The following is a 14,899-nucleotide window of genomic DNA, read 5'->3' as shown; positions in this document are numbered from 1 at the left end:
GTTTTGTCTTGAGGAAACATGGGTCAGGCACAAAGTAAGCCCACCCCACTAGGAACTATGTTGAAAACTTTCAAAAATGGATTTAAGGGAGACTATGGAGCCACCATGACACCAGGAAAATTTAGAACTTTGTGTGAGATAGACTAGCCAGCATTAGAGGTGGGTTGGCCATTAGAAGGAAGCCTGGACAGGTTCCTTGTCTCGAAGGTATGGCACAGGGTAACCTGTACGTTAGGGTAACCAGATTAGTTCCCATATATAGATTCTTGGTTACAGCTAGTTTTGGACCCCCCACACTGGTTAAGAGGACAAGCAGCAGCAGTACTAGTAGCAAAGGGACAGTTAGTTAAGGAAGGTCCTTGCTCCAACCACTGAGGGAAGTCGGCACCAAAAGTCCTGTCTGACCCAACACCAGAAGAATCATGGCAGGAACTGGAACCAGCAATACCCCCTTCTTATCGGGAGGAAGGGCTCCTCACCACTGAGCCCACAACACCTCCACCTCCACCAGATGACCACATCCCTAGACCACCCAGAGTAGACAAGAGCGGAAGTGAAGCCGCAGGAGAAACTCCTCCCTTGACAGCTCGCTTATGGCCCACGATTGGAACCCAAACGCCCCTGAGAGAGCAGCAGTATACTGGGGTAGATGAAGATGGACACATGGTGGAAAGGCGTGCCTTTGTGTATTAACCTTTCACCTTTGCTGACCTCCTCAATTGGAAAAATAATACTCCATCTTACACTGAAAAGCCTCAAGCTTTAATTGACTTGCTCCAAACTATTATATGGACTCATAATACTACTTGGGCTGATTGCCACCAGCTGCTCATGTACCTCTTTAATACAGATGAAAGGCGAAGGGTGCTCCAGGTGGTGACTAAGTGGCTAGAGGAGCACGTCCCAGCCAATTAACAAAACCCCCAAGAATATATAAGAATTCAACTGCCAGGAACAGACCCCTAATGGGACCTGAACGAGGGACCAGACATGGAGAGGCTAAGATGGTACCGTAAGGCATTAATAGAAGGTCTAAAGAAAGGGACTCAAAAGGCTACAAATGTAAATAAGGTCTCTGAGGTCATCCAAGGAAAAGAGGAGAATCCAGCATAATTCTATGAAAGACTGTGTGAGGCTTACCGTATGTACACTCCTTTTGATCCAGATAGCCCTGAAAATCAGCACGTGATTAACATGGCCTTAGTTAGTCAAAGCGCAAAAGATATCAGGAGAAAATTGCAGAAACAGGCTGGGTTTGCGGGTATGAATCACAGTTACTGGAAATAGCCAATCAAGTGTTTGTGAATAGAGATGCAACAAGCCGCAGAGAAAGCCATAAGAAAGGCGAACACCAGGCTAGGTGAAACGCCGACTTACTGGCCGCGGCCATTAAGGGAATTCCCCTGAAAGGCGAGGGAAAGAGGGGTTCAGGGAAGAATACCCAGCCTAATCGCTCATGCTTGCAATGTAACCAATGCGCCTATTGTAAGGAAATAGGACATTGGAAAGATAAGTGTCCTCAACTGAAGGAAAAGCAAGGTGGTTCGGAACAAAAGACCTCAGACAAAGATGAGGGAGCTTTGTTCAATCTGGCTGAAGGGCTACTGGACTGAAGGGGACCGGACTCGAGTGCCCCCAAGGAGCCCATGGCCAGGATTACAATGGGGGGCAAGGACATTAAGCTTTGGGTCGATACTGGTGCTGAACATTCAGTAGTGACCACCCCGGTCACCCCTTATCCAAGAAAACCATTGATATGATCAGAGCAACAGGAGTTTCCACTAAGCAGGCTTTCTGTCTACCACGGACCTGCCTGGTGGGGGGACATGAGATAGTTCACCAGTTCTTATACATGCCTGGCTGCCCCTTGCCCTTGCTGGGAAGAGACTTGCTTAGCAAGCTGAGAGCCACCATCTCCTTTACAAAACAGGGCTCTTTACAGCTAAAGTTACCAGGAAAAGGAATTATCATGGCCCTTACAGTCCCCCAGGAAGAAGAATGGAGACTTTTTCTAACCAAGCCAGGCCGAGAGATAAAACCAGCTCTAGCTAAGCAATGGCCCCGAGTATGGGCAGAGGAAAATCCTCCAGGACTGGCGGTCAACCAAGCCCCTGTACTCACAGAAGTTAAGCCTGGGGCCCAACCATTTAGACAAATGCGGTATCCGGTTCCCAGAGGAGCTCTCAAAGGAATCCAGGTTCATCTCAGGCGCTTGAAAGCCTATGGAATTATAGTTCCTTGCCAGTCTCCATGGAATACCCCTCCTCCTGCCTGTCCCTAAGTCAGGGACCAAGGACTACTGACCAGTACAGGATTTGCACTTGGTCAATCAAGCTACAGTGACTCTACACCCAACAGTTCCTAACCCTTACACATTGTTAGGGCTGCTGCCCGCTGAGGACAGCTGGTTTACCTGTCTGGACTTAAAAGATGCCTTCTTTAGCATAAGACTAGCTCCTGAGAGCCAGAAGCTGTTTGCCTTTCAGTGGGAAGATCCAGAGTCAGGTGTCACTACTCAGTACACTTGGACTCGGCTTCCCCAAGGGTTCAAGAACTCTACTACTATCTTCGGGGACGCCCTGGCTTGAGACTCCTGCTAAAGACCTAGGCTGCGTCTTGCTCCTGTACGTGGACGACCTTCTGCTGGGACACTCCACAGCAGTCGGGTGCGCAAAAGGGACGGATGCCCTGCTTTGGCACCTGGAGGACTGTGGGTATAAGGTGTCCAAGAAGAAAGCTCAGATCTGCAGACAGCAGGTACACCACCTGGGATTCACTATTCGGAAAGGGGAGCGCAGCTGGGGTCAGAAAGAAAGCAGGTCATCTGCAGCCTATTGGAACCTAAAACCAGAAGGCAAGTAAGAAAATTCCTAGGAGCTGTGGGGTTTTGCAGATTATGGATCCCAAACTTTGCAGTACTAGCCAAACCTTTGTATGGGGTTACAAAGTGGGGTGACCGGGAGCCTTCTGAATGGGGCCTCTACAACAGCAAGCCTTTTGTAAGTTAAAGGAAAAACTTGTGTTGGCCCCACCCTAGGACTACCAGATTTGACAAAGCCCTTTACACTCTATGTGCCAGAAAGAGAAAAAATGGCAGTTGAAGTTTTAACCCAGACTGTGGGGCCCTGGCCAAGGCCAGTGGCCTATCTCTCAAAACAACTAGATGGGGTTTCCAAAGGCTGGCTACCATATCTAAAGGCCCTGGCAGCAACAGCCCTGTTAGCACAAGAAGTAAATAACCCTTGGGCAAAACCTGAATGTAAAGGCCCCTAATGCTGTGATAACTTTGATGAATACCAAAGGACATCATTGGCTAACAAATGCTAGATTAACCAAGTACCAAAGCTTGCTATGTGAAAATTGTGAAAATCCCCATGTAACCATTGAAGTCTATAACACCCTAAATCCCGCCACCCTGCTCCCAGTATCAGAGAGGCCGGTCAAGCATAACTGTGTAGAGGTGTTGGACTCAGTCTATTCTAGCAGACCTGACCTTTGGGACCAGCCATGGGCATCAGTAGACTGGGAGTTACATGTGGACGGGAGCAGCTTCGTTAATCCACAAGGAGAAAGATGTGCAGGATATGCGGTGGTAACTTTGGATGCTGTCATTGAAGCCAAACCATTGTCACAGGGCACTTCAGCCCAGAAGGCTGAGCTCATTGCTTTAACTCAGGCTCTAGAACTCAGTGAAGGTAAGACTGTAAACATCTACACTAACTCTCAATAAGTCTTTCTAACCCTCCAAGCACATGGAGCATTATACAAGGAAAAGGGTCTGTTAAACTCTGGGGAAAAGGACATAAAATATCAACAAGAAATTCTACAATTGTTAGAGGCAGTGTGGAAACCTCAGAGGGTGGTAGTCATGCACTGCAAGGGACACCAGCGATCCTCCACCTCAGTGGCCTTAGGAAAGTCTCAAGCTGATTCAGAAGCTCAAAAAGCAGCATCTGCCTCTTAACGGGCATCAGTAGTAGCCCCCTTACTCCCTCAAACACCTGACTTGGTACCTACCTATTCTGGAGAAGAAAAAGACTTCTTCCACGCAGAAGAGGGGCAAGTAATAAAAGGAGGATAGATCAGACTGCCAGATGGGAGGGTAGCTGTGCGGCAGTTGCTAGGAGCCACAATTGTATTGGCCATGCACGAAACCACTCATCTAGGTTAAGAGCCACCTGAAAAACTGTTAGGCCAGTACTTCTACGTCTCACACTTGCCAGCCCTTGCCAAAGCCGTAGCACAACAGTGCATTACTTGCCGACAGCATAATGCGAGGCAAGGCCCCACTGTTCCACCCGGCGTACAAGCTTATGGAGCGGCTCATTTTGAGGATCTTCAGGTGGATTTCACAGAAATGCCAAAATGTGGAGGTAACAAGTATTTGCTGATTCTTGTGTGTACTTACTCTGGGTGGGTGAAGGCTTATCCAAAACGAACTGAATAGGCCTCCAAGGTAACCGTGTGCTTCTCCGAGATGTTATTCCTAGGTTTGGACTGCCCTTACGAATCAGCTCAGATAACGGCCCGGCGTTTGTGGCTGACTTGGTACAGAAAACAGCAAAGTCATTAGGAATCACTTGGAAGCTACATGCCGCCTACCGACTTCAGAGTTTCAGAAAGGTGGAGTGAATGAATCGGATTGTCAGAAGTATGTCAGGAAACAGGATTAAAGTGGATACAGACCCTTCCTATGGTATTGTTTAAAATTAGATGCGCTTCTTCTAAGAAAACAGGATACTCCCCTTATGAAATACTGTATCATAGGCCTCCTCCTATACTACGGGAGCTTCCAAGCACTCCCCGAGAGTTAGGTGAAATTGAATTACAGCAACAGCTACAGGCTTTAGGAAAAATTACACAAACAATCTCAACTTGGGTAGATGAGAGGTGTCCCATTAGCTTATTCTCCCCAGTTCACCCTTTCTCTCCAGGTGATTGCGTGTGGCTCAAGGACTGGAACGTAGCCCCTTTGCGGCCATGGTGGAAAGGACCTCAGACCGTCATCCTGACCACCCCCATGGCTGTAAAGGTAGAAGGAATTCCAGCCTGGATCCACCACAGCCATGTGAAACTGCAGCCGATGAAACCTTGGAGGCAAAACCGAGCCTGGAAAACCCCTGCAAAGTGACTCTGAGGAGGACGACAAGCCCTGCTCCAGTCACACCCGGAAGCTGACTGGTCTACGCATGGGCGAAGCATGAGGAGAATCATCACGGGACTCATTTTCCTTATAACTTGGACTTGTATAGTAAAAACTTCCACTGATTTTCCCCGCATGGAAGACTGCTCTCAGCGTATACATTAGGTTACTCAGGTAGGGCAACAAGTTAAAACAATCTTTCTGTTCTATAGTTACTATGAATGCCTAGGAACTTTAAAAGGAACACGTTTATATAATGACACTCAGTACAAGGTATGTAGCCCATCCGACTGACCAGATGTATGTTATGACCCCTCTGAGCCTCCCATGTCCACAGTTTTTGAAATAAGATTAAGGACTGAAGACTGGTGGGGACTCAAATGATACAAGTAAAGTATTAGCCAGAAGAAAAAGGGGTGCCCAAACACGTAATCTTGAAATTTGATGCCTGTGCCGTCATTAATAGCAATAAGTTAGGAAAGGGATGTGGCTCTTTTAGTTGGGAAAAAGGCTTTATCACTGAAAATAAGTACATTTTTCATGAATTAGGACTGTGTGGGAATGAATGTGGATACTGGTCTTGTATCATTTGGGCTACTTGGATAAAAAATGAAAAGGATCCAGTCCACCTTCAGAAAGAAAAAATGGCCTTTCCTGTACTAAGGGACAGTGTAACCCCTTAAAGCTAGTAATAACCAATCCCCTTGATCCATGCTGGAAAACAGGGGAGCGTGTGACCTTGGGAATCGATGGGGCTGGACTGGATCCTCGAGTAAATATCTTGGTTCAAAGAGAAGTTTACAAACGCTCTCCTGAGCCAGTGTTTCAAACTTTCTATGATGAACTAAATGTGCCAGTACCAGAAATTCCAGGAAAAATAAGAAATTTGTTTTTGCAATTAGCCGAGCATGTAGCCCAGTCTCTCAATGTCACTTCATGTTATGTATGTGGAGGAACTGTAATGAGAGATCAATGGCCATGGGAAACCCAAGAATTAGTACCTACAGACCCAGTTCCTGATGAATTCCCAGCTCAAAAGAACCACCCTGATAATTTCTGGGTCCTAAAAGCCTCAGTTATTGAACAATATTGCATAGCTAGAGAAGGAAAAGAATTCACTCACCCCGTAGGATGACTTTGTTGTCTGGGACAGAAACTGTATAATGGTACCACAAAAACAGTCACTTGGTGGAGTTCAAATCAAACAGAGAGGAATCCATTTAGCAAATTCCCAAAGTTGCAAACCGTGTGGACCCACCTGGAGTACCAGGACTGGACAGTCTCACTGGATTATACTGGATACGTGGGCATAGAGCTTACGCCAAATTACCTGACCAGTGGGCAGGTAGTTGTGTTATTGCACTATTAAACCATCTTTCTTCTTACTGTCCATAAAAACAGGCAAACTCCTGGGTTTCTCTGTCTATGCTTCCAACGAAAAGAGAAGCATAGCTATAGGAAATTGGATAGATGATGAATGGCCCACTGAGAGAATCATACAATATTATGGGCCTGCTACTTGGGCACGAGATGGCTTGTGGGGATACCGGACCCCCATTTACATGATCAACCGAATCATACGGTTACAAGCTGTCTTAGAAATAATCACTAATAAAACTGGTAGAGCCTTGACTATTCTGGCCTAGCAAGAAACTCAGATGAGAAACGCTATCTATCAAAATAGATTGGCTTTCGACTACTTGCTAGCAGCTGAAGGAGGGGTCTGTGGGAAATTTAACCTTACTAATTGCCATCTACAAATAGATGATCAAGGGCAAGTAGTTGAAGACATAGTTAGAGATATGACAAAACTGGCACATGTGCCCATGCAAGTGAGGAATGGACTTGATCCTGGGACCATGTTTGGAAAATGGTTCCCAGCACTAGGAGGGTTTAAAACTCTTACAATAAGAGTTATAATAATAATAGGAACCTGCCTACTACTCCCTTGTTTGCTACCTGTACTTCTACAAATGATAAAAAGCTTCATCGCTACCTTAGTTCACCAAAATGCTTTAGCACAAGTGTACTATATGAATCACTATCCATCTGTCTTGCAAGAAGACATGAAAATGAAAGTGAGATCTCCCACTAATAAAATGAGTGAGAGTTTCAACAGGGGGGAATAAGGAAGGAGACCACCCCTCATATCATCGTATGCCCAATCTCTGCCTCCAAAGAAAAAAGAAGTAAAAACTGAAAGGCAGAAATGAAATCCACAGGCAGACAGCCTGGTGCCGCACCCTGGGCCTGGTAGTTAAAGATCAACCCCTGACCTAATCGGTTATGTTATCTATAGATTACACACATTGTATAGAAATGCACTGTGAAAATGCCTATCCTGTTTTGTTCCAATCTAATTACCGATGCATGCAGCCCCCAGTCACGTACCACCTGCTTGCTCAATCACGACCCTCTCACATGCACCCCTTTAGAGTTGTGAGCCCTTAAAAGGGACAGGAATTGCTCATTTTGGGGGCTTGGCTCTTGAGACAGGAGTCTTGCCAATGCCCCCAGCCAAATAAACCCCTTCCTTCTTTAACTCGGTGTCTAAGGAGTTTTGTCTGCAGCTCGTCCTGCTACAATATGATATTAACATCTCTCCAATACTTGTTACTATTCCTTTCAACAAAGAAAGCAGGCAATCACATCCACTTTGAATTCAATAATATTGTTTTTATGAAATTTGCACTTACTTTTACAGTTACCATCTATTTATGGTGATACTTATTTCCTCTTTATATACATATTGAACAAATAAAAGCTTCTATAAAATACAATTAAGATTAGCCAATTTAATGGAAAAATTATTCAGTATGTGCAACTGAGTTAAATTTAGAAAACACATACCTAGGCTAGGAACCACTAACCATTTTCTTTTTTCTTTCAGAGACAAAGCCCTGCTCTGTTTCCCAGTTTGCAGTGCAGTGGTGAGATCATAGCTCACAGCAACCTAGAACTCCTGGGCTCAAGGGATCCTTCTTCCTTAACCTTCTGACTAGTCAGGTAAGATTACAGGCCCTCACCACCACACCCAGCAGCTGTGTGTGTGTGTGTGTGTGTGTGTGTGTGTGTGTAGATAGGGCCTTGCTCTGTTGCGCAGACTGATCTCAAATTTCTGGTCTCAAGCAATCCTTGTGCCTTGGTTTCCCAAAGCACAGGGATTACACACACAAACCACTATACCCAGCCAGCATTTTCTTAAAGAAATACTTATACATGTGCAAAAGAATGTTCAAATACGTTCACCACAGCATTGTTATAATACAGCAGTGGTCACCAACCTTTTTGGCACCAGGGACCAGTCTGATAGAAGACATGCTTTTTTCATGGACTAGGGGTGGGAGATGGTTTCAGGATGATTCAAGCATAATACATTTATTGTGCACTTTATTTCTATTATTAGTGTGTCCAGAATTGGTGGGTTCTTGGTCTCACCGACTTCAAGAATGAAGCCGTGGACTCTCGTGGTGAGTGTTACAGTTCTTAAAGACAGTGTGTCCGGAGTTTGTTCCTTCAGACATTTAGACGTGTCTGGTGCTTCTTCCTTCTGGTGGGTTCGTGGTCTCGCTGTCAGGAGTGAAGCTGCAGACCTTTGTGGTGAGCGTTACAGCTCTTAAAGGTAGCACGTCTGGAGTTGTTAGTTCTTCCCGGTGGGTTCGTGGTCTCGCTGGCTTCAGGAGTGAAGCTGCAGACCTTCATGGTGAGTGTTACAGCTCATAAAGGCAGCGTGGACCCAAAGAGAGCAGCAAGATTTACTGCAGAGACCAAAAGAATAAAGCTTCCACAGTGTGGAACGGAGCAGGTTGCCACTGCTGGCTCCAGGAGCCTGCTTTTATTCCCTTATCTGGCCCCACCCACATTCTGCTGATTGGTTCATTTTACAGAGAGCTGATTGGTCCACTTTACAGAGCACTGATTGGTCCGTTTTGACAGAGTGCTGATTGGTGTGTTTACAATCCTAGAGCTAGACACAGAGTCACAGAGTGCTAATCCTCCAAGTCTCCGCTAGGTTAGCTAGATACAGAGTACCAATTGGTGCCTTTACAAACCTTGAGTTAGACAGAGTGCTGATTGGTGCATTTACAATCCTTGAGCTAGACACAGAGTCACAGAGTGCTAGTCTTCCAAGTCTCCACTAGGTTAGCTAGATAGAGAGTACCAGTTGGTGTATTTACAAACCCTGAGCTAGACACAGAGTGCTGATTGGTGCATTTACAATCCTTGAGCTAGACACAGAGTCACAAGAGTGCTAATCCTCCAAGTCTCCACTAGGTTAGCTAGATACAGAGTACCAATTGGTGTATTCACAAACCCTAAGCTAGACACAGAGTGCTGATTGGTGTATTTACAAACCCTGAGCTAGACACAGAGTGCTGATTGGTGCACCTACGATCCTCCGGCTAGATATAAAAGTTCTCCAAGTCCCCATCCAGTTCAGGAGCCCAAATGGCTTCACCCAGTGGATCCTGCACCAGGGCTGCAGGGGGAGCTGCCCACCAGTCCCAAGCCAGGCCTGCACTCCTCAGCCCTTGGGCTGTCCATGGGACTGGGCGCCATGGAGCAGGGGGCGGCACCCCTCAGGGAGGCTCAGGCCATGCGGGAGCCCACCACAGGGGGAGGAGCTCAGACATGGTAGGCTGCAGGTCTCCGAGCCCTGCCCCCAGGGGAGGCAGCTAGGGCCCAGCGAGAATTTGAATGCAGCGCCGGCAGGCTGGCACTGCTATGGGACCCGGCGCAACCTCCACAGCTGCTGGCCCGAGTGTTAAGCCCCTCACTGTGCTGGCCAGCCTCTCCATGCGCAGGGCCCCCCCAGCCCGCACCAACGCCCACCGGAACTCACACCAGCCCACGAGCGCAGCCCCGGTTCCCACCCGCGCCTCTCCCTCCACACCTCCCAGCAAGGAGAGTGAGGAGGCTCCGGCTTCAGCCAGCTCACAGAGGGGCTCCCACGGTGCCATGGCAGGCTGAAGGGCTCCTCAAGCACCACCAGAGTGGAAGCTGAGGCCGGAGGCCAGGGAGGCACTGAGAGTGAGGGCTGCTAGCACATTGTCACCTCTCGTTAGTACATTGTAACATATAATGAAATAATTATACAGCTCACCATAATGTAGAATCAGTGGGAGCCCTGAGCTTGTATTCCTGCAACTAGACAGTCCCATCTGGGGGTGATGGGAGACAGAGACAGGTCATCAGGCATTAGATTCTCATAAGGAGTGTGCAACCTGGATCCCTCGCATGTGCAGTTCACAATAGGGTTCACACTCCTATGAAAGTCTAATGCTGCACTGATATGACAGGAGGTGGAGTTCAGGTAGTAATTCAAGCAATGGGGAGTGGCTGTACATACAGATGAAGCTTCATTCGATTGCCCTCTGCTCACCTCCTGCTACGCCACCCTGTTCCTAAAAGGCCATGGATCATCGTCCCGGGGTTGGGGCCGCCTATAATAGAGGAAACATGAAAACAAATAGAAAGTTCCTAAATAGACAAAAGGACAAATAAAGCATAGTACCAGTATTCTAGAATACTAGGCAGCTGTTCAAAGGATGGGAAATATCTACATGTATTTATGTGAAAAGATTACCAATTTAAAAAATGAGCAAACAGAAACAAGCAGCTCATAAAGGCATATATCTGGCATGATCCCAATTATTTTTTGAAATGTATACATATATAAGCAAGTGCATGCAAATGCACAGGAAAAGTACTGGAAAAGTAATTATCAAATAGTTAAAATTGTTCATCTCAGAAGAGGTGAAATATGGAATCCAAGGGGAGGGAAAAGACAGTCACATTTTGTTTCATATAATGATAAATTGTTTGAATCTTAAATTCATGTCATACATTGTCATGTATTTTTGAATGATTGGTGTAATTTTTAAAAGAATTAGGAAAACAAGAGAGACCTTCAGGTAAATTTCTATTTATTTTACTCTTTCCCAAAACTACACTAAAACATCAGAAAAGAACTTTTTAAAGGGCACAAAATCATAAGGACAAACAAAAAAGCAACAACGGCAGCAAAATTTTGAAAGCTGGATGAATGGTAACTGACTAAAGGGTTTAAAGAAAGCTCAATCCTAAACCAGCAGTGGAAGAAGCCATGAAAAAAGCAAATATGCTTTGCAGAATCTGCAAAGTCTCTGGAATTGGCAACATTAGGCTCTCCAGGAATAGATATGAACGTAAAATTAAAAACAAGAGAATTGTTTGAAAGACCATTAAAGAAGTAGTAAGAGAATTCTCAGAAACAGTTACATCCCTGATTCCTTTCCTACTTCAGTCAGTCTGTGCATCTTACCTGCCCCAAAAGGATAAAGGAGGCTAACTCTCTAGAGCAAATAAGAAAAGCTTACTCTATAGAGAGGAAAATAAAAGGCATAGGTACGGGTAGAGACAACATATGGAAAAGAGGGATTCTCCATTAGGAATTCCCTCAGTGAAAAGACTCATTAAGATCAGTTCAGAAACCCCACACATACCCTCAGGAGATTCCTGTCCGTTGTTTATTGCCCCACTTTTGAGGGATCACCAACGTCCAAAAAAAGAATAAAAGTGACTTGGAGGCAACAGTCTTTACAGAGAGAATAAAACCTCAAATAAACTATCCTTGCTATATTTAAAAGATTAGACAAGCTATAATATATGTGAATACAACAGTGTACTATTAATAAAAGAAGAAAGAGGGAGAGGTAAGAAGAGAAGAAAAAAGAACACAACAAAAAAGAACTACTGAGAACAACTATACATATATATACACACACACGTTTATGTTTATAGACGTATGTATAGGGATGTGTGTGTGTGTGTGTGTGTGTGTGTGTGTGTATAACTCGTTGGAATACTTGAATAAATAAGGTGAGGAAATCTCCCAGAAACTGAACAAAAAGACCTCAGAGAATAGTTGTGCCTATATCTATCATGTACGTGTGCTTTTTCCCAGAGTGGACTGCTTGCAGCTTAGTGCAGTATATCCCATTTGCTCATCTTGATATTCCAGTTTCACAGTTTCCTTTAACACTTGGCTTTCCACTATCACCTCAAGGGCTGATTCCTTCCATAGAGAAGTTCCAGTCTGGGTTCCTCATTTTGGTTTTAAGTCCGATTTCTCAATCTAACAAATGTTAAAATGGAAATATCTTATTTCCCTGCTTTTGGCCCCAGAAGAGGGGGAAGTCAACTCCTATAAAAGGAAGGAAAGAAAGAAACTAGTGTTATTTCTGTCAATCTCTTCCTCTTGAGTGTAAGCTGCATGACTCAGGGACACTGCCTAGAATAGTACTGAAGGCAACAGAACAGCATAAAAAATATTTTTGAATGAATGAATGAACAAATATAAGCGAGATACATACGGCTTTTAGAGGTGCCATTGCAACCTCGAAAAAGAATGGAAAAAGCAATGTGAAAACCACAAAACAAAACAGGAAGACTCTGATAAGCACAGATTTTCTCTTTACACTTACTTGGAAAAAAATTCAAGGAAGGTGCCTGTAGAGTTAACTCCATTTCCCCAAGTCTAGCTCCAATCAGTCAGTCTCTGTGAAGGCTTTCTTTACATGCATACCTGTGGACGTGGGATTCCTATCTATTATGCTATACCCTTAGAAACATCCCCTACATGGTCTTAGATCCCCTACTCTTGCCTCACGATAAGCATTTTTTTTCCTTCTTGCTAGAAGCAGATGGTTTAACAGGCTGTGAGTTATTCTTTTTTACTTAATATTTTCTTAATTTTAGTAAAGTAATACATCCAGGTAACTTTAAAGTCACAATTAGATGGTGGGGTAGAGACTGGGCCACTTGGTTGGGGAGCACCCAACTGTCAGCCTGTGTGGGTCCCTCCTCCTAGGCATAAAAAAGCCTGGCTGTCAGTATTCTAAAAGCATTTCAGAAGAATAGGAATGAGGTATCTCACCATCCAAGTTACAGATATTCAGCATCTCACTAGTACCCTAGCTGTACAAACCTCTTCAATGTGAAGCTCCCATTATCTACCAGGATGGACAAGGGACAGGTTCCAGGCTAGGAGGATTGAGAGAGATGATCTGGGAGTCTAAATGCTCATTACACCAAGGTTTAATAAATCCCTTGATTTTTATTTCTTTTCATGCCCCATTTTTAAAGGTGCCTGGTATCTCCAATTGCTAAGCCTTTCTTGATTCTAGAACATCATTTTTTTTTCTTTTATTGGCTTCATTCACTGCAGACTTTAGTTTCAGATTTTTCAAATTGGTTAACTCAGCTTCCATCTGCTTTCAGTTTCCAAAATGTTGTTAACTTCTTTCCGGTGTTGTCATCTTCTCTTCTGTTTCATTTTTTAAAATGAGTACATACTTTTTATTCATTTTGGGAGGTTTATGAGAGTGCAAAGATAAATGTCTGTGTTCAGTCCTCCTTCTTATTCAATGTCCTTAAGCCAATGGCTATGTGCCTTTCTAAGAGACAAGTTTTATGTTTGCACTGAAAAAAGAAAATTTATACTATCCTTAAATCTCTTCTTAAAGGACTCTTTATTTAGAAATCATGTGTCTGCTTCTTAGGATTTTATAAAACAATAGTGACACAAATGAGGAAAAGGAATGTGATGAGTGAGTGTCACCAAAGGCCCAAAATTTCTGCTTTAAGGAAAATAATGAAGGAGACAGAAAATTTACTCGCCATAACACACACGCACATGCCTCCAGGATAGTCCTCTTTCCAAAACTGTAGCAGATTTGGTGTAAGGGAGGAGACCACCCCTCATATCGTCTTATGCCCAATTTCTGCCTCCAAAGAAAGAAGTAAAAACTAAAAGGCAGAAATGAAATCCACAGGCAGACAGCCCGGCGCTGCACCCTGGGCCTGGTAGTTAAAGATCTACCCCTGACCTAATAGGCTATGTTATCTATAGATTACAGACATTGTATAGAAATGCACTGTGAAAATCCTTATCTTGTTTTGTTCCGATCTAATTATCGGTGCATACAGCCCCCATCATGTACCCCCTGCTTGCTCAATCAATCACAACCCTCACACACACACCCCTTAGAGTTGTGAGCCCTTAAAAGGGACAGGAATTGCTCACTCGGGGGGCTCAGCTCTTGAGACAGGAGTCTTGCCGATGCCCCCAGCCGAATAAACCCCTTCCTTCTTTAACTGGGTGTCTGAGGAGTTTTGTCTGCAGCTCGTCCTGCTACAATGTAGTGCTGGAAATCCATCATCCTTTATTTGTCGATGTCCATGACTTGGTGCCACATCAGCTGAGGGGCAAAGACTTTTCAAAAAGTTGTAGAATCCTATATTTAGCAACTTGCAGATGCCATGCCGGTAATCTCTGGGAGGTGACTTGGCACTGTTGCAGACAGGAAGTAGATGGAAAATGAAGCCATCTGACAAGTCTCTGTCTCTTACAAATGCAAATGTCCTTCAATTTGCATTTCACTCGGGAACAAAGGACCCAAGTAAGACCTTCCCCACTGAAACAACAGCCTTGACCTCAAATAAGGGACAGATTGGAGGGGCTTGCTGAACGTCAGTTTTGGTGCACTGATCCTGATCCTATCACATTCCTTGAAGTTAATTACTATGATATTCTACTAATGACACTGACCACTTTCTCTGTCATCCTGGTTCCTGGTTCTCAGTCCTGATACCGCAGATGGTAATGGTTAATATTGAGTGTCAATTTGATTGGATTGAAGGATGCAGTATTCCTTCTGAGTGTGTCTGTGAAGGTGTCACGAAATGAGGAGTGGAAAAATACTGAATATCAGA

Source organism: Rhinopithecus roxellana, chromosome 3, assembly GCF_007565055.1.
Source record: "Rhinopithecus roxellana isolate Shanxi Qingling chromosome 3, ASM756505v1, whole genome shotgun sequence".
NCBI classification, from domain to species: domain Eukaryota; kingdom Metazoa; phylum Chordata; class Mammalia; order Primates; family Cercopithecidae; genus Rhinopithecus; species Rhinopithecus roxellana.
The sequence above is the reverse complement of the archived record's forward strand: the minus strand, read 5'-3'. Positions refer to the sequence as shown.